The following is a 21735-nucleotide window of genomic DNA, read 5'->3' on the forward strand; positions in this document are numbered from 1 at the left end:
AACAATAATATTCATGTATGAATAATACACATTTATATTGATATGGTAAATTGATATGTTGATATTAGTTTTTTAAATTACTATAAAATAAGTTATATTGATATTGTGAATTATTTATAAATGAATATAAATATGTGAAATTTGTTATACTAATAAATAAGTAATATTCATATATGAACTTTTTTATGTTAATATCTGAAGTTTGTTATACTAACATATTACTTTGAACTTATTCATAAATGAATATATCATATTCGTATTCATTTATGAATAAATAAAAATAAATTTTGAAAATATTTGAATATATAAAAATGACATAAATAAGCAAACTTGTTTCTACTAATAAGTTAGTTATGTTCATATATGAAATTTGTTATATTCATATATGAACTTTGTTATACTGACATATTACTCATAATTTAATCATAAATGAAGATATCATATTCGTATTCATTTATGAATAAACATAAATAAACTTTGAAAATATTTAAATATAAAAAACTGACAGAAATAAGCGAAGTTGTTTCTATTACATAATCATTCAACACAAGATAATAAAAGCTGTTCATAAGCATTTCACAAAATATTAAAACGATGTTCAACAATATTTAACAAACCATTTAAAACTTGTTTCGCAGAATCATCTTACATGTACTTCAAATCCATTCATATTCAACACAAACTGTTCTATAGCATCACACTTCAACATTCTTTCATCTTCACAAGCAATCATTAATATTCTTTTAACCTTTTTTGAATTGTTTGCATAGCTTTGTATACATGATCAGTACGCACTTTGAATTCAACTTTTTGATATTTTTCAGCAAGATCCAACACCTTAGCCTTCAACATGTTAATTTCAGAAGTTAGCATTATGTGTGCATATCTTTGCCTGAGCTTCTCTAAAGTAGTTTGTTGAACTGCACTTTCTTTATGAAGACCTGGTTTCCACTTTGAGAGTGGTTGTCCCATATAGGTCTCCATATGTCTCATTGCAAAGACGCCACAATCAACTTTGTTTTTAACTGTTCTCTATGACATTTCAAGTCGTTGGGGTTTGATACTTTCTTTTTAGATTACATTTGCTCTTGGATGGTTTATTTCTTTAAAGTATCTCACAAACAAATTTTTCTGATCACTAAATAAAATAAAAGTTAGATATGTAATAAATTGGTTCTTTTATGTTGTTGTGAACTGGGTACATTCCAAACGTTTCATTATTACTCCGTATTTCCCTTCATAATCCCCCTCAACTGCACTATTGTCTAGAATTTCAATTGACGGTTTCTTTAAGTTGAAGACAATCACAAAAATGTGAGCACTTCTAACAACTGGAAAGAATACCTGTTTTTATGTATATAATAGTAAGTATTTTGTTGATAAAAAATATATAAAAAAAACAAATTTAATTAACATACCATGTCAATATTTTTTATGTTCAAGATTTTTTTGTACCCATTGGTACTGTCATGAAAGTTCTCCTTGAATTTTTCATACTTTCTTTCATCAGACAATGTTGAAGTTAGATAAGCAGTCTGTAACCAATATAATCATATGTGAATTTCGATTGAATATATATAATTATGTTAAAGAATACATCATATTTGTATAATCATATGTGAATTTAAGTTGTAAAAAAATATAATATTCATAAATGAATACATCATATTGGTGTATTCATTTATGAATAAGGAAGGAATTAAGGTTAGAACATAAACTTACAGAAACTCCAACTTTCAAGAAGAGTCTGTATGGTGAATTTCCAAAATCCCTTTCCAGTTCTTGGTGGTTAAGTAAATCAGACCAAGTGTTTAAAACTTCTCCAAAAATCTCTGTGTTTGCATATGGACTTTCCATAACTCCTCTTTCTACTATCTGACCATATTTTGTCTGGACAACCACATCTCTGCAAATATATAATCAAAATGACATAGATTATTATCTATATAATAATCATATATGAATATATCTAAAATAAAATTACTTATGATCCATTGCCTTGTAAGTTGAACAACCATTCACATACAATACTCTCCTGATGTGTCAGTTTGGGTTTTGTGTCTGTTATTCTGCATTTGAAAGGTGATTTGAAAGCATCAGCAAGCTTCTTCTCTCTTGGTTGATCCAGATCATGCTTTGATGGTCTTGCTTCAGTAGGAATTGATACAGAGATTGGATTTGGATTAAGAACATTTTTCTTTGCTAATCTAATAACAACCTTCTGATGGTCGTCTTTGATTTGTTTCTTTGTAAGTGCTTTTTTTTGGTGAAGATTCATTAGATTTTTTACTTGAAGTTTGATTTGAATCTTGACTGAGACCTAGACTAAAGCTTGGATGAGTATCTGCATGTCAGGAGCTTTATTATATAAATAGTTGTACGTTAATTATAATATTTGAGTTTATATTTTGAAATGTTTATCCAAATTGTTACCTCCTTTATTTCCTTTTGTCTTGTCAGCTTTTTCTCCTTTCTTTTTTTTGATTTTCTGACTTTTTCTTTCCTGAAAGATAAAGAAATGTGATTAAGTAATTCATATGTGAATAAGTAATGTATTCATTTATGAATAAGTAATACATATCATTATTTATGAATAAGTAATACTATATTTTTTATTTATTCATATATTGTGTTATTCATGTATGAATAATAAAACTTACTATATTCATTTATTAGTGAATCAACTATTTACCTCTATCTTCTGCATTTCCTTTTTCAATTTCTGTTTGTTTTTCTTCACCTCCATCTTTCGTGTTCTTAGCTTCCGTTCCTCCTTCATTTCTATCTTCAGAGTTTTCCTTGCCTGAAACATATACATCATATATGAATATTTTTTATATTTTATTCATTTATATAGTATATTATTCATTTATGAATAAACAATGTTATTAAAAAAATCAATATAAATATTGTAATATATTCTAAATCATTCATTTACCTGTATCATCTCCCTTTGTTTTTTCAACTTTTGTTCCTTGTTCATGTACACCTTCTGATTTTTCCTTTTCTGCAAGAGTATTAGTTTTACCTGTACTCATTGGTGACCCTGGTCAAAATTTAACAAACAAAATTGTTATTGTGTATTGATATTTTTATATATTTTTTAAAAATAAAATTAAGACAAAATTTACCTATATCAATACTATCGAAAATAGTTTTCATTTCAGGGTGATTCCAGATTTCATCTTCTTGAATATTTAAACTTGAAACTCCAATTCCAAAGACATTGTCCACAATGTTGTCAACAACTTTATCCAACAAATTTTGATTTTGAGTTTGTTGAATAGTCTCTTCATGATTATTTGTTTCCTCAGCATGATCATCTTTTTCCTCTTCATCATTCTGATTTTCATTCCTCTTTCCATCTTTCTCTTTTACTCCAATTTCACCTTCTTTTTGATTATTATCTGCATCATTCCTTATTCCTTCATTATTTGCTTTATTTGAATCAAGCAAATAATCTACTTCTGGTTGACTTGCACCATTATCACTGTCTTCTTCACCATTTCCCTCTTTATCTTCATTTTCTGTTTGATCATTTGTTTTTTGACCCATTATTGGTGTCAAATTGATTCCTTCAACTCCAATTTCATTAATTGGAAAATTAAAAAGTGTTGTGATTTCAATTTTTCTTCAACAATCATATTTTTCATCTTTTCTTTGAAAATTCTAAAACTTTCCTTTTCAGGGAACTTTGTCATCACATCATTAAGCTTTGAATTCAGCTTTTCCTTCATCCTCTCAAAACTATTAATCATTTTTTATATTTTTGATTCATATGCCTATGTAACAAAAAGAAGTATATGATTAGAATTTAATATAATAATTTAATGTAATCATATATTATTAACATGTTAAAACTAATTACCTCAACAGAATGATCTTCATCTTTATTAGAATCACTGTCTTCGAGATCTGTATCTCCTTCATTTTGTTCATTAACAAATTCTTCGTTTAATTCTCCAACTCCAAATCTACCTTTTTCTTGTTCGAATGTCTCTCGATATCTAATCTTCTCTGAACTCCAATAACAAATTGTTGGACATTTACGTGTTACCGTTAAAGCTTCCGAGTGGATGTTATCAGCATAGAACAACTGCACATAAATGATAACTAATTGATATTCATATATGAACAAGTAATATTCTTTTTTACTTATTCATAAATGAATAAGTAATGTAAAGCATTACGTGTGAAAAAATATATTTTTCTTATTCATATATGAATATTTGCTATTAGATTATGAATAATCAATATTATTAAAAATTGAGTATAAACATTATAATAACTTACCACCAAGAAAGCTGAAGGTCCAACAAAGAAGCTATTATCTGAGTATGGTATGTATGAGTTTTTTATTCTGACAAGACAGTCCAAAACATAGTTGCACCAGTCTATGTTGCTGATATCTGTTTTTCTTGAAATATAACTCAAGGGAAACAGGTTGCATCTTCCCATTGATGTTGACTCGCAAAAAGTGTTGACAAAAAGAACTAAGAAGTTCAATTTGAAATTGAAATCAGCTTGTGTGGTAGAAACAATAACATTTTTGATTGCACTCAGTCAGATGATTGAATCTTTTTTAAATTGTTGCTTCCATTCATCATAACTTGTATCATCCTTAGGCCATTGATCCAGTTGTGTAAGTTTGGTTCTACCAATTGGTATGCCTAACATGTCATGAATAGACTCTGTTGTTACTTTACATTCCTTTCCTTCAATATCTATTACCATTCTCTCAGAATCAAATTTTTGAAGAACATAAAATCCCAGCTTCAGTGGTATATCCGTGATTTTCATTTTTAACAAAGCTCCAAAACCCATAGATCTTACAGATTCTTTTTGTTCTTTGCTCATCCCAAGGATTACAGATAGTAATGCCTCTGGTGAACATCTGTTTTTCATTGAGTAAAATTCTTTTACCATTGGTTTTTTTTGTATTTTTTGATTGGTGACTCCTTTTTTTTTGCCTTCTTCGATGGATGACTACTTTCAAAATCAGAGTCTGGATCTTGTAGTTGTTGTTTTTCAGGAGTTTTCCTTTTTGATGGACTTTTCCTGCTTTGATGCTTCATTTTCTTTGGTACTTTTGTTTCTTTTTTTATCTGGGAAATGAAAACATATAATATTTGAATAAGTTACTGATATATGAATATGATATATGCTCGTTGATTTATTAATATTTATTTATTTCAAAAATATAACTAATATATACAATTTTATTATATATGAATATATTAGATATGATAGGAATTTTGTACCTTTCGCATTTTTCCTCTTCTACATTGATCTTGTTTCTCTCATTGTTGGTGAATCTTTATCGGAAATGTTAGTGTTCTTACCTTCATTCAATAATTCTTGTTGTATTCACATATGAATAATGTATGTATGGCAGCAAATTATGTTCTATGTGAATATAACATACATATTCACGAATGAATATTTGAATAAAACATATGTATTCATATTTTATTTATTCACATATGAATATGTTTTGTTATATTCATATGTGAATAGAACATATGTAAGTAGTTCTTGTTGTATTCACATATGAATAATGTATGTATGGCAGTAAGTTATGTTCTATGTGAATGTAACATATATATTCATGAATGAATATTTGAATAAAACATATGTATTCATATTTTCTTTATTCACATATGAATATGTTTTGTTATATTCATATGTGAATAGAACATACGTAAGTAATTCTTATTGTATTCACATATTAATAATGTATGTATGGCAGCAAGCTATACATATTCACGAATGAATATTAGTTTTGCTTGTGTTCAGAAGTAAATAAAACATATTTTATTTACCTTTTTGATTTGTTCTTGGTTTTCGTTTATATGTATTCTTCACTGTTGATGTCGTTTCTGTAAGGGTAAGTAGTTAATATTAGGAAAACATAAGCAAAATGTTAAGTAACGTTTGTATTTTGACAGAATAGTTTTGAATAAAGATGAAAAATGAAGAGATGATGTAAAATCATTTATATATCAAATAATAATGGATGATTCTTACAAAAATTTCAAGTAAATAAAGTAATAACGAAGGAGGGTTACGAGAATGAACGAGTATCATAAATTTCAAGTAAAATTGAAGTAAACAACCTTTTTTGAAGAATGAACAGTGTGAAAACAATGTTTTTAGTTATAAATCAACTAATAATTTTCGAACATTACGAGAAATTTCAAGTAATCAAGTGATAATTTTAGAAATGATTCGAAATCGTTAAAAACTCGAGAAAAAACGCCGATGGTTACCTTTCATTGTCAAGAGTGAGGAAATGGTCTCGTTCATGTTTCCATCGGAAGACATTTTTCTTTGTTTATGTTATTTGATGCTTCTGCAAATGTGTTTCTTCTTTTCGATTGTTCTTCAAATGGTTTTCGAGTTATGGTGTATCGAAAAGGGAAATGGAGCTTTTCTGTCAAGATTTGATGTGATATCAAATTACTCAAGTGCCCTGACGGTTTAATGTTTTTTGATTATTTACAAATTTGCCACCGCTCATTAATGTATTTGGATTATTTACAAGTTTGCCATCGTGCGTTTTTTAAGCTCATTAAATTATTGGCTGAGAATGGTTCCCCCATTCTCAACCTTTTTTTTTCCTCAATTGAACCCTCCTCTATATATATATATATATATATATATATATATATATATATATATATATATATATATATATATATTAACTTACAGAAGTATAATATTATCAAATATAATTGATGTTTCGTTTTTATGAATTAATTCGTACATTTATAATTATTAAAAATAACGGTATGCTAAACAGGTTAAGTGAGTTAGGAAAGATGTTAGTTTCATTTGTTGTGAGTTAAAAAAGATAAAAGAAAAAAAAATAAGGAAAAACTAATGTGAGAGTGGGTTGAGTGGTTATCAATTCCTACCACCCCTAAAGGTGAATAAAGTAGTAGGTATTTTTTGTGTTTGGGATAGAGGTACCGGGGGTACCTTCAAGATCGTTTCCCCTCCAATGGAGGTACAATTGATTTGCTATCTTCAACAACTTAGGGAACCTGCTTGATTTTCTCTCTCTCTCTCTCTCTCTCTATATATATATATATATATATATATATATATATATATATATATATATATATATATATATATATATCTTTTCTTATACTATGAGCTTATGAACTTTTTTTTGAAAGAGCATGAGCTTATGAACTTGTATCCTACGTTGTTTTATTTGTTTTTAGGTGAGTGGATTAGAAAAAATGTTATTTTCATGTGTCGTAGGTTGAGAAAGATGGGAAAAATATTTCAGAGAAAGTTGATATGGGTAGTGTAGGTTGGGATACTTCTACTCATATCACCCTAAAAGACTATTAGATATCTTATTAATCTTTTAATGAATATTTTTACTACCTCTTTGATTAATTGTTAGCTTTATGTTATTATAAGAATAATATATATTGTCAATAGGTTAACTTATCTAGAATTGTGTGAACCTCTACAATACCAATTAGATTTGATGAACTTGATGGCAAAGGTCGAGTGAGGCCTATCTATGTATTGCCCTGATCGGCGGTGTGTATTGCCTTCATCAGCGGGGATGAGTCCATTGTCATGCCGAAAGTTGGCAGTTATGTGATAGACACTCGATAGTGGAATTGAGTTTAAAGTTGTAGCCCATAATCATTTTTTTATTTTAGGTTTTCAAAATAAAATAAAAAATAAGAAGAATGAAAATTATCTCTACTGCTCGGTTCCACAGCAAAACTAAAACTGGAAATCATCTCTGTCGGGGAAATCATATATTGACTGTTGGTGTTGTTTAATATAGTCTATTAATTCAGATCGACGTGTTCATCCAAATGAATTCAATTCTCAATCCATGGATAGAAAAGACCTCTATTGTGGGATAGCATAAAACTACAAGGTGTATGGCAATGATGTCACTATCCTTGTTGGCAACTCTTTTCTCGCTTTTGTTTTTCAACACTGCTAGAAACATCGTGCACATCCTCATGGAGATAAGCAAACTCGAGAAGTCAATCAGAAGGGAAGGTACATCAAAAAATCTAGCTTTTGGTGGAATATTATGCGATGGAAACTGTTGCTCCCAACTCTCATTTTGAGGAGTTCAAGAGGAAGTTAGTCCGACTTCCGGAAGCTATAGCAACAAAAAGAAATGTTTGATCGATTCCGGGGAATCCCCGAAACCTATCCAATGCAAGAGTAAGTATTTTGTAGCGTGAGGCTAAAGTTAAACTAGACAAAAATGACAAATTGGAAGTGAATGCATTGAATGTTTACCTCATCGTCCTTTATAAGCAGATCACCTGATTTTGCACACATGTCCTAGGTCCGACAGTACATTGATGGGACGGTTTTCAAAGGTGGACAGATTGCCTAACCCGTCCCAACGCTTAGTGGATATTACCCGGGTCGCCTTTACACCGAGGTCGAACTGGGGAAACCTTCCGGATTTCTACATACGTCATCAAGCATCCCTAGTTTTGACTTGATTTTTAAACTGAGTTAAAATTAATGTATTCGGACGACCTCGTTTCTATGACCCTATCTTTCAAAGTGATTATTACACTGGAAATCGACATTAATGGGTTGTCACTTCTCTAACTTCTCTCATCCCTAGGATAATCCTTGCATTTCCTTTAACCCTTTAAAATGGAGACAATTCGACCTCTTCCTTGGTTCTTCGTACGCTTTCTCTTTTGTTATCTTTTCTTCAACAAAAATAGTTAGGATTTCGATGGTGAAAACCAACGTAGAGTCTATCCCATCATTTGTGAGTCATGATTTCCTAGAATAGATCATAAATATGTATAGGATTTCGTATGAATTTCTTCCCTTAGTGGGCCCTTTGGAATTCACCGTTCGTGACATAAGGGATCGTCAAGTGGAATTTTATGTTTAGTTTCTCCTTGTTGGCTTAAGGTTTCTACATCCATCTTTCATTGGTGACGTATGTCGAGTTTACAAGATTCATGTTACTCAAGTGAGTCTAAAAGGTTTTCATAAGATCATTGGCTTCTTAATTCTCTATAAGGCCTTAGATATTGCTCCAGACGTGGATATCTTTTACTACTTCTACTGTACGACCTCAATTAGAGATTGAGTTACTTTTTCCAGCCAACTCGGGGTAGTTGACATCTGTATGGGACTCCCAGATTCTATCAGGCTATGGAAAGAGGAATTCTTTTTCGCAGACTCTTCTGCCTTTCCGTTTCCCATGCACTTTAGGAAGACTTCAAGGCGTCTTACTGATCCGAAACCAGTGTCACAACTAGGAATTTGAAGCCTTGTAAACATTGAACAATGATAACAAATGTAAACCAACAATGGGAAAGCATGTAAGATGCTTATTCATTAACAACAAAATCTCAATCAAACACATCATACATGCACTGCAAATAGCTAACAAACAATTGGAAACCTTAGAAATCCTTGTTTAAGTCCATTTTGGACTAGGATTTTCTTATTGGGCCCAATGGACCAATAAGCTTCAAATTGGACTATCATGGGCTTAGGACTCTTGAATGGCTTCTATTTGGACTCACTTTCATTTATTTTAATATTTTGGGCCATATTGGGCCTAGAATGAAACAAAATATTTAAATGGACCGTATTGGGCCATAATTAACCTAATTTAGCCCTAATAGGTCATAAAAATCATATTTATATTTATTTTGCCCAAACATCACTCTACATAACCATAAAATAGGCTTAAGCATACAAGGCCCAATCCTTTTCTTTTTCCCTCTCCATTCTCGGCCTAAGCCCAACCCAAAAAGGAGAGTTGACTCTTGGATGCCACCTCACAATTGCCTAAAGGATTTCCATGCAAAAATGACTCATACATCCATGCATTTCCCATATTTCCATGCAATCACTCTCTCTCTTTTCTCCTCTCTCTTGCTCTCGGTCGAACCCAAGCACACACACATTTCACTCACAATTCTCTCAAGAAAACTCTCTCCATTCCTCTCCATATTTTCGAGATTAAGGAAGTTTCCAAGGAGATTTAACCCACAAACACATCATCTAAGGTAAGTTGACGTTAAATTCATAATCTAGCTACTTCATTTCATTCAAAAATCATCTCTTAATTCATTCAAACTCATGATCTTGCAACTTAGAATCATCTAAGTTCGAGATCCTCCAAAAAGGTTGCTAGGATCAAATTTTCATCATCTTCTCCATCAAAAACTGAAACCACACTCAAGGTGAGCTTCATACCCCCTTTCTTTTCGGTTTTCATAGGTTTTATAGGGGAGAATACAAGAAAATGTGTAGATCTATGTGTGTATGTATGCTATGTGTGATTTGATGCATGTATGTGTGTGATTTCATGTGTTATGTGATGATTGTGCTAACCAAAAAGGGTGTAAAACCGAGATCTAAGACATGAGAAAGGAAATAAACATATCTTAAGCTATTTTACACTAAACAAGTCAAGAAAAATGAGTTGACAAGGTTGTGATAAACATACTATAACATAAAACTCATTTTTGGGCTTAAAGTGCCAAAAATACAAACTTGGGGTAAAAATCAACAAGTCACGGTTCTTGAAGGTTAAAAAGATTCAAAACAGTTTCTATGCATATTTTTCTGAATATTAGAAATTTCTAGGGACTTAAAATGTAAATTTTTAACCTAATGGGCTAACTATGGGCTTTTCGGCCCAATAAGTCTCCAAATGCGAAATTTTACAAGTTGAGGGGCTGGAAATGCAATTTTCTGTAAAACAGGGGGTAATTAGCATAACAAAATGTTTATAAGGTTCAAAAATGCTTTTCATTATCAGAAAGGACTAAAAATGAAAACTTTTTAGATTTTGGGCTAAAATTGTAAAAGTTGTGAAAAATGAGTCCATAACCGAAAATCACTATTCTAGAGGGGTTGAAGCTGTCAAGTAAACAAACGTTGGGTTAAAAATGTGTTTTCATCAAATAAAGTATACAAAATTGTCAAGAAAAGTGTTTTAAGGACTAAAAATGAAATACTTTTATATAAAAGGACCAAATTCCATTTTCAAACAAATAAATTCAATAATACAAAATACAAAACCCACGACTACCGACGAAATGGAAAACAAATACACTTGCAATAAAACATATCGTTACAAAACGAATTGATTCGGTCTCGAATCAATAACAAAACAAAATCGTTAAACCAAAACAATTCGTTAAACACGCATTAACTATGATAAGTCAATATACAAACTTTGGCTTGGAAGTTTCAAATCATGCTCGTTGGGCCTTGCTAGCCCATCAACATGATCTTTGGGCCCAAAGGGAATATGCTTACGCGATATTGGGCCTTTTATGACCCAATTCCACGTAAAAGGACTTTCAATAGCTCTAACATGTTATTGGGCCCTAATGGCCCATTAGTACTGCTAGCAAGGTCGAGAAGTCAAATGCGAGTGGGGCTAAGTGCCTTTCGCATTCCCGATAGCCTGGAATAACTCATGGAAGTAAAGGGGGCTTCGTACCCTCCTTTTTCCTCGATTGTTGGGCTTATGAGAAATCAAGTAAATAGATTCATGGCGTTAATCAGGAGAAAACAGGGTGGTTGGATTAAGTGAGTAGTACGGATGACGCCTTAAGGATCGTTCATAATCTATAGTTATAAACTAGCCATTTCTTTAAATGCGTGATTGTAACGACTCACAAACCCTAATTAATCCAATGTCACGTGGGTAATAAAAAACATTCGTCGTATCGGTATAACAATAAACAAGTCATGTAATTTACGTATTGGGAAAACATCGGGTTTTCCCGGGAAGTTCAACATTTTCACTTGTGTGACGTATACAAAGTTCAACAATTAAACATGTTTTGAAAATCAACAAGCATATTTACGGATCTTCACACTTTCTATAAACAAATATCGTTTTTTTTCAGAAAATATCGGATTTTCTGGGTTTTTCAAACTTCACCAAATCATTTTACCATAACATTACTTATGAACTCACCAACATTTCATATGTTGATGTTTTCCAAAATAACTTGTATTCTCAGGTAACAGGTAAGCCAAAGAATAAGTATCAAGAAATGTCATGGTGTTTTGCTTAGATTATCCGTCAGACAGTTATGTTATGGATTTGTAATGTCTAAAACAATGTACTGAATGTAAACAATATCAGTTGTAATATTTCAATGCATGGTGATGGATTATGTTATGATTAATGTATATTGATTGTGATGGTATTCAATTTGAGTCACAAGATCCCTCGGACGTTTCCGTCGTCTGGTTCGGGGGTGTGACAACCAGACCTTCCTCCAAACGAGGAATAGATCAGTCAAGTATAATCTGCTCATGTTATCAGGTGGAAGATCCCATGAAGGTTGTTTTAGGGATTTTTGGGTTAACCTCGTATTCGGAGGCAAGAAGCAAGAGGCTTGCTTTGACATTGAAGGGGTGGGAAATCCCTTTTATTTCTATTTTAAAAGGTGAGGTTTCATAATCAGAACTCAACCTTAGGAAATTCCTCTTAGATATCACTTAAATGATTCCAAAGCAAGTCGATTTCAATCATAGTTATTAGTGGATCCAGATCAAGTCTTAGATAGACCTTTAGGGGATGAAGGGGGTTCTCGTCGAGAGGTCGTTCTGCCTGACCCAACCACTTCTCCAAATGAACCATTTATGTCGATTAAATTCATACCTAAGCCTTCTCGTTCCCATTAACGTACCTCCTCTAATTCGTTGGGTACATAAAAGAGAAGGATGATTTGGTTAAAGGACTTGTGTTTGTTCTTCCGACTCAAAACTCTCCCATTGATCCTTCCTCTTTAACGGGTGACTCTAACAAACCATTCGAGCCCTATGTTCCCCCTCTTACTTCAGTTACTTACATGACGGTCGATGTTCATCTCTTTGGGCCTGATGACTCTTCTTCGGTAACCTTTAAGGTTTAAAACTCCCTTGTCTTCCACCGAACTCAGGTAATGTTATTGACAAATTTATTTTTGGTCTGTCTGATTACTTTGACGCCTCCTAGGTGATCTTCAACTTTTCGATGTTGGGTTCAATTCAGTTGTATCCGGTTCCTATGTGAAAGATGATGGCCTTACCTTGTCTGATTATATTCATGGCACTCACCAGGATGTTTTTCCTAATTTCGGGATTGTTGTTTTGAAAAGTGTTAAAATTTCTATATGGAACTCGGTTGAGAAAGTAACTCCTATTATTGGGAATGTGGGAAGTAAAACTTCATTCATGATAGAGTTGTCATCTCCTCCCAAAATCTCTCTGATAAAATAGGGGCTACCTCACTCTCCTTCCACAAATTTAGCAACTACATCTAATTCTCTTTATTCCTTGCCACTTTCAATGGGGGATCTAAGAGACATGTCTACCTTGGACGGGAGGAAACGATTAAATGATGACCTTTCTCGATGTAAGGCCTCAATTGATGAAGTTTTGTTTTGTTTGGGACAGAATTCCTCGGATGAGAAAGAAGTAACTTCTCTTTCTGAATAGTTGAAGAAGTCCCAACTACACATCTAGTTTTTGGAATTGGAGAATTCTGATCTTCGTCGCAAAGTTGCAGAGGTTAAGGTTAAGACTAGAGAAGCTATGGCTGGTAAACTTTCTTTGGAACAAGAGATGTTGTCTTTTTTTTAGAGGCTGAGAAACGTAAGGAGGAAGGGGATCTACAATTGTTAGTATGTGAAAAGGAAAAGGTTGTAAGCTCATTGGAGTTTGAACTCTTATGTGTCCAAGAAGAGTTGTCGGCTAACAAGGTGAAGTTGGGTGAGCTATTGGGTCATGTGGAACATTTACTGGTTGCAGGTCTTGCCGCCGATCATCGAATGGTTAGTCCCGAGAGTGATAATATGGTGATGTCCGAGGAATTAAGACGATGTCGTCTGTTATTGGAGAAGAGCTTATACGATGTATCTTGGTTGATAAAATAAGGGGTTCTGGGCACATTGTTTCACTTGTTGCGGTCCCCTGAATACGGTTAATCCAACGTAAGGGTCCAAACTACTTGTATTCAATATGGGCTTTATAAGGGTTGTGCTGAAATAAAGAGTCGATATTTGTCCCAGGTCGCTTCTGTTGTGCCCGTGTATGAATAACTGGATGCCTTGGGGATGGTTCATAACTGGTTTCTATCTCTTGTGGTGGAGGACATTTCCTTCTTGAAACAACTTAGGGAAGGGGAGATTGGTGTATCCGAGCTTAAGGAGCTGATCGGCAAGGGGGTTGGGCCGAGACCAGCTGATGAAGGGGTTTAGTTTGTTTGATTTGCATGTATGTTTGATGGACTTAAGTATCTGAATAATATTTTTCTTATACTTTTGCTTTTTTTTCTTTGGCTTGTGATGTATGAACTATTCGCTTGTGTTTTAGATGATCGGCATGACGACAAGCTTTATTTTGTTCGTAAGAAATGGTTTGCACATGGGTGGCTTTGGAACACATTTATTTGTATCATGCATTTATTTTATGAGTTAGTGCATAGGGGTAACTACTAGTCGACCCCTTGTGTGTTTGGGTCATTATTGCCAACATCTTCTTCAATTGGTTTGTGTGTTTTAATCGGGTATTGATTAAAACAGGTAGCGCACATTGGCACTGGGCCAACATGTTGTGCTCATTCCTTACCGTATGTTGTCCCGGTTTTAAGCCTGGTGCGATCCTGACTTGAATCGGTAATAAGCACATGTGACTCGCTTTGAGTTAGACGACAATTTTTTTTATGTATGTCTGTTTCTTTATGCATCGTCCAGTTTTTGAGAAAATAATGTTTATTCGCATCCCACGATTTAGACGTGTCGTGTTGTTAGATACAATATTTACTTTGTAAATTGACCGTAAATAACTCAGGAAAAGCTCGTACTATATTATGAGTATGTTGAGGCAACAAAATTAGCTTGTTTAATGGGGGCTTACAATTCGTTCAAAGTGCGGAATTAGTCCATTTTTTGGGCTGGTTATGAATGTTTGAAAGAAATTGGAATCAGATAATATGATAGCTCTATTTTGGGAGTCAATTTGTGACATATCCCTGTGTTATCTGGACTTAGACACTTAGCGGCCTTAGGCGCGTTGTAAGTTTTGGCTCCAACTTTGAGTAAATAATGCTTATTTTCCTGCCACGATTTAGACATATCGTGTCGTTAGATACAAAGTATATATTTTGTAAATTGATCATAAATTACTCGAGACAAGTTCATACTATATTATGAGTACGTTGAGATAACAAAATTAGTCCGTTTGATGGGGACTTACAATTCGTTCAAAAGGTGGCCTTAATATGGCAAAACTTTTCCCTATTCTTTTCCTACATAGTTTAGAAATGGAAGTTTTTTAGGTTAAACATATTCCAGTTTCTTGGGACCCGACTTCCTTGCAGTGTTTTTAGAACGTAGGATCCATTCCTTCGTGCCTATTTGATTCGATACAGGCCTTCCCAGTTGGCGCTCAGTTTTCCTCCTCTTTCGGTCCTATAGGATTCGTTTTTGTGTAGGAGTAGTTCCCCTACTTTGCATGTTGTTTCCTTAATCCTCTTGTTGTAGAATGCTTTTACCACTGCCTTGTAACAAGCTTGCTTGATTGCAGACTCTTCCCTTTTTTCTTCATCCAGATCCAATGCTATCCTTAGACACCAATCGTTTTTGTTTAGGTTGAAACCTGCTACTCGACTTGTGATTATGTCTAATTGTGTGGTATGATGGCCTCGACCCCATATACTAAGGAGAAAGGAGTCTCATTTGTTGCCCTCCTTTCACTTGTTCTGTATGCCCACATGATGTTATGGAGCTCTTTCCTCCATAATCCTTTGGCCCAGGATAACCATGTTTTGAGCCCCTTGATTATAGTTCGATTTGTTACCTCAGTCTGTCCATTTTCCTGAGAAAGCCACTAAGGTGAATTGTTGTCTTATCTTTAATCGCATGCACCATTCTTTGAAGGGATCGTTTACAAACTGAGTCCCATTGTCGCTAATTAGGGTGTATGGAACTCCAAACCCGCATATTATTTGTCTCCACATGTATTTCACCATATGTTTTCCAGTAATATGAGCAAGGGGATCTACTTCCACCCATTTGAGAAGTAATCAACAGCGACCACTAGGAATTTTACCTAACTCGGCTCTTCGGGATAGGGTCCTACTATGTCTATTACTCACTGGTTAAACAACCAAGGGCTTTTGATTCCCTTCATTTTGGTCTGTAGGACATGCGATATGTTTGAATGTTGCTAGCAGGACTTGCATCTATTTACCCACTTTTTTACATCCACAGACAAGGTCGGCTAGAAATAACCTGTCCGTATGGTTTTGTGGGTTAGGGATCTTTCCTCCCTCATGTGCTCCACACAAACCAACATACAACTCCCCGATTCTTCGTTCGCCTTCTTTCGATGTTACACATCTTAACCACGACGAACTCGCTCCCCACCTATATAGGGTTTCTTGCTTCAACACATAATTTGGTGCTTTTGCTCTTATTTCCTTGCCTGCAAATGGTCTTCTTGCTCGATTCCATTGAAAAAATAGAGAATAATAGGGCTCATCCACGTCTCCTCTTCTCCTTTGAGTTTGAATACATCTTTTTCTTTAATGCTATTACCCTTTAATATTTTGATGAGTACCTCTTTTGTGAGAAGACCGAACGCGACCAAGGCCATTTTACTCAAGGTGTCCGCCTGCTTGTTCTTTGACCTTGGCACCTGACTTATGATGAGCGCCTTGAACCCGGATGACAAACTATTGATCAACTTAAGGTATTGTTTCATCGACACATCTTTTACTTCGTACGTTCCATTTAGCGGGTTTACCACTATCATCGAGTCGTAATACACCGTTAGGTGCTTTACCCCCATTTCTTTAGCGATCTTCAACCCGACCAACAGAGCTTCATACTCAGCCTCATTATTCGAACATAAGAATTCGAAGCGTAACGTGTAAGTGAATGTCTGCTCTTCATGGTTAGTCAACATTATTCCCGGTCTATATGTAGGGTTTTGAGCATTCTAACACTCCTAAGGTGTACATGCAACCCTAGAAACCTTGGATCTATGTTTTACTAAGATACATGCAAATTTGATTTTCCAAGGTTCTTAACCAAACTAGCATGGCATGGGGAACTTTAAAACATCATAGCTAGTAGAAGAACATACCTTTTTGTTGCTTGGATTCCTTGAGAACTTTGTGAGCCTAGCACCTCAAGTGTGATGCCTCAAATGTTTCACACAACACCACAACTCTTGGAATAACTTTAAGAGAAGTACACTATCACTCAAAATCGGCTAGCCCTCTTGTTCTACACATAGTGTCGATTTTGGTAGCCCATGGGGTCCTTTTATAGTTGTGTCACAAGTAGGGTTATAACATGTAATCCCTAATTGAAATGGCTTTTCATATTCCATGATCCATGGGTTTATAACCTCCATGAACTATCCATGGAGCACCTTATGAGTTTTAGCCAAATTTAATAAACCATGGATCATTAGCCCACTATAAAAGAATGGGTGATTTACACAATTAACCCCATATATTTAATTACTCTCCTTTTGATCACCAAATTAATTCTAAATTAATTATTGATCAATACTAATTAAATAATATTATTAATATATTATAACTTACAATATATTAATAAACCTTAAGTGTCCTTTCTCTCATTTAGTCTATCCAAGTGCTGCAATGCCATGCAACCCAAAATGGACCATGCCAACCGGGTCAAGTACATCCCATAAATAGTTATGAACTTAGACACCTAATCCAACACTATATCCATCTGAGCTGGATGCTTCATGAGTGTATAGCATCCAACATCGCGCTTTAGCCTTTGTATCTTTTTACTGTTTAGTGTCATCAGGTGTATCTTTTTCTCCAAACATTTCTATCATGAAATATGCTAAGACTTATCCTTTGATACCGATTCTAGGTCTGTATTTAATGTCATATTCTCCTAGCTCAATGGCCCATTTAGCTAACCAACCCTATCTCTCCAGTCAGAGCGGTACTTGTCTGATAGGTTGATTTGTTAGTACACAAATTGGATGGGCTTGAAAATACTTTCAGAGCTGTCTTTGTTGTGGGTACTAGAGTCGGGACCAACTTCTAGAACGTTGGGTAGTTATTCTTTAGTCCCTACATCATTCAACTTACATAGTAAACTGGTACCTGAACTTCATCTCTATTGACCATGAAAACAACGCTTAAGGCCCGCTCGCCTACAGCTATGTAGATGGTTACTAGTTCACCTTGACGGGGAATAGTTAACCCGGACAGGTTTTCAAGATTTCTTTGAGTTCCTTGAGGGATTTATTGACTGCAGGTGTCCAATATACGTCCTTTTGGCTTAGCTGTTTCTTTAGCACTTTAATAACGAGATCGATTTTTGGCACTTTTTTCTAGGAATCTGCCTAATGCTGCCATCTTTCCGGCTAGGCTTTGGATTTCTTTTACTGTTTTAGGCTTTGTGGTCTTCAATATGGCCTCAACCTTTTTTGGGTTTACCTTGATCCCAGTCGGTGTTACAATATACCCTAAAAACTTCCCTTCCTCTGCTCTAAATATTCATTTTTTGGGGTTCAACTTCATTCCTTCCTCTCTGGGGGTAATATGCGTTCTTGGATGTCATGTATGAACGTCGAACCGTCTTTGCTTTTGATAACTAAATCGTCTATGTATACTTCCACGTTTCTTCCAATTTATTTTTCAGAGAACTTATCGACCAACCTTTCATACTTGGATCCGACGTTATGCAAGCCGAAGAACATTTTAGTATATCAATGAGTTCCTTTTCCCGTGTGGAACTTTGTCTTTTCTTCATCTTCTGCCACCATTTTGATTTGGTGTTAAACTTTGTACGCGTCTGGGAATGATTTCCAACGAAACCCTTTTAAGGATTCAACCTTCTGCTCGATTTCTGGCAGATGGTAGCAGTCTTTGGGGCAAGCTTTATTTAGGTTTGTGAAGTCTACACATATGCAATGTGACCCGTCCACCTTTTTCACCATTATCGAATTTGATATCCATGATGGAAAAGTTGTTTCTCTTAATACTCCTGCTGCTACTAGTTCGACCGCCTCCTTATTGACTATCGTGTTTCTTTCCGATGCCATGAGTCGCTTCTTCTGGAAGACCGGTGTCTCATTGTCTGGGATCCTTAGGTGATGCTCTGCTAATTCCCTTGGGATTCCTATCATATTGGTGGACCTCTATGCAACATCCTTCTCCAATCTTAAAAGTGTTATTAAATCTTTTCTGTGAGTGGAAGGAAGGCGTTTCCCTATTTTGACTGGTTGTTCCAGATATATTTCATGTATCTCATCTTCTATGTAGCCTTTTCTGATTTTTCCGACGTCTTTAGGTTTTTCTTCCACACAACATCGCACGACCCTTGGCGGCTGATTGAGCAGGGTCAATGTGTGTCCCTTGTATGTGATTTTGAGTGCCCCATGTACTGTTGAAGGTATTACCTGCAGCCGTCATATTCCCGTTCGCCTTAATATTATGTTGTAGCGTGAATTAGAACTAATCACTAGGAAGTCTGCTAAAATAGTCTTCTTTAACAGGCTAAACGCATCTTCAAACGAGATCAACAAGGTGTGTGTTCCCTTCGGCCACACGACTTGACTAGTGAACCCCAATACGGTTGACCGAGTGGGCTTCAATTCCCCTTTTAACTTCTCCGGAAACTTTAAGTAGCATCCTTCATACATTATGTTGGCTGAGCTCCCGGTATCTACGAAGACCCGATGAATGAGGGTTTGCCTTATCCGACATGAGATTATTAGAGGTTTGCCTCCCCTATATGACTCAATCACAAGGTTGTTTCTTACGAACTCGATATTTCTTCCTTTCTTGGGTCGGGCACCCCAGATTCGTCATCGGCTCAACTTGTTATCATGAGGGTTTCTGGTCCTTGATTTTTTTTGGCTTTTTGTTAGTTTCCGAGATGTCGTGTTATTCCTTTCTCTTTCCCTCTTGATCCCTTCACAATTGGCAGTGGAATGTCCCCGACATTTGTGAAATTCACAATATTGGGTTGGATTTCTAGGATACCCTTTTTTTACCCACTCTTTTGGGTTTGGTCCCAGTTTTCTTTTGTTTGTCGCATAGGCTTCTAAGTTCGCACCCCTGGAGTGTCTTCTTGTTAGCCAAGGTCGAGATGGTACTGGGGCCGTGTGCTTTGGTCGACCTGTCTCGGTTGATCTGTCGGGGACTGTGCCTTCGCATATCTAACATATATTTTTTCAATGTCGATGCTTTCCAATCGGATAAACGAACTGACCTTTTCTAGTAGTTCTTCTATATTCTTGAATTCTCTTCCCTAGAGCTTTCTGAAGAGGGGTCCGTTCTCAGCCCATATGTAAAAGACACATTAATCATTGTCTCGTCTTTGGTAAGGAGGTGTGTGCATGTTTCCATAAATCTTTCTAGGCATGTTGCATTGGACTCACCTTCTCGTTGCCGATGTGCAAATATAGATTGTGCTTCTTGTTGGAATCGTATTTTTGTATGAAGCTTGTGGTAAATTTATTGCATAGATCTTCGTAACTCGCTATGCTTTTGGGTGGAAAGCTTTCCAACCAGTACCTCGCTAACCCGCCGAGTGTTCCTGCGAAGAATATCCACCATAGATTCTAGTTCATTGTTATGGTCCGTATTGTCTGCATGAAGTTGGACACATGATTATCGGGGTCCGTCATGTCGTCGTATCTGCCGAGGACCGGCCTATTCAACTTTCTTGGGACGTGAATATGGTTTATTTCATCTGTGAATGGTGATCTAAAATTCAAGGATGTGAACTCTTTGTGGTATTCTAGAAATTCGTCTGATGAATGCCTTCGGATACGTTTTTTCTTAGTTGACGTCTTGTTTTTCATTGCTTTTCTTCCTTTTCACCAAACCCTTCTATTTCTTCGTCCGGCATATCGGTGACCGTGATTTGCTCATACATGCGCTCGCCTCCCTCTCCTTTCGAGGCTCTTTTCTCTTCTTTCCTCCGCAAGTATGTCTGGAACGCCTCAAATTCTAGCTTTTCTTTTTCTAAAGTATTGCTCGTTCTGGTACCTTGGACAGGTGGATGTGTACTTCCAGTTTCGAGGGTCTGCATCTGTCGTATTGGGCTAGTTTCTTGTGGAGTGACTATGGATCCGTCCATGGTTTTTAGTAAGACGCGACGGATGACGCCAAATGTTGCTCCTAGCTCTCATTTTGAGGAGTTCGAGAGGAAATTAGTCTGGCTTCCGCAAGATATAGCAACAAAAGGAAATGTCAGAGTGATTATGGGGAATCTTTGAAACCTCTCTGGTGAAAGAGTAAGTGTTTCGTAGCGTTAGGCTGAAACAAAACTAGACAAAAATGACAAAAATGCGATCCACTTAATATAGTCTAATCATCGTCGTGCTTTATGTGGACTGTTGACATTTGTAAATCAAATTATATATACGAATTACAAAGGAGTTACATGGAGCGTCAACTTACGTTTTGGCGCTTACCTGATTTCTTTTTTATAGTTTTTGTTTTTAAAAATGCAAATGAGTTTTTCAACATACTAGGTTTCCGCACCATCACGTGGACGGTCCAAACCCTAATTTTTTTATTTACTATCCTAATATAGAAATTAGTTTTTAATTAAGAGCCATGCTATTAATTTTTTAGATTCAAAGTATTTGATAGTATCTTAATTTTTATCTTCTAATTATTCAACAACCATTTGTTATGAATTATTATTTAGTGAATGACTATTGGATTCTCCA

This window comes from Lactuca sativa, chromosome 4, assembly GCF_002870075.4.
Source record: "Lactuca sativa cultivar Salinas chromosome 4, Lsat_Salinas_v11, whole genome shotgun sequence".
NCBI lineage: Eukaryota > Viridiplantae > Streptophyta > Magnoliopsida > Asterales > Asteraceae > Lactuca > Lactuca sativa.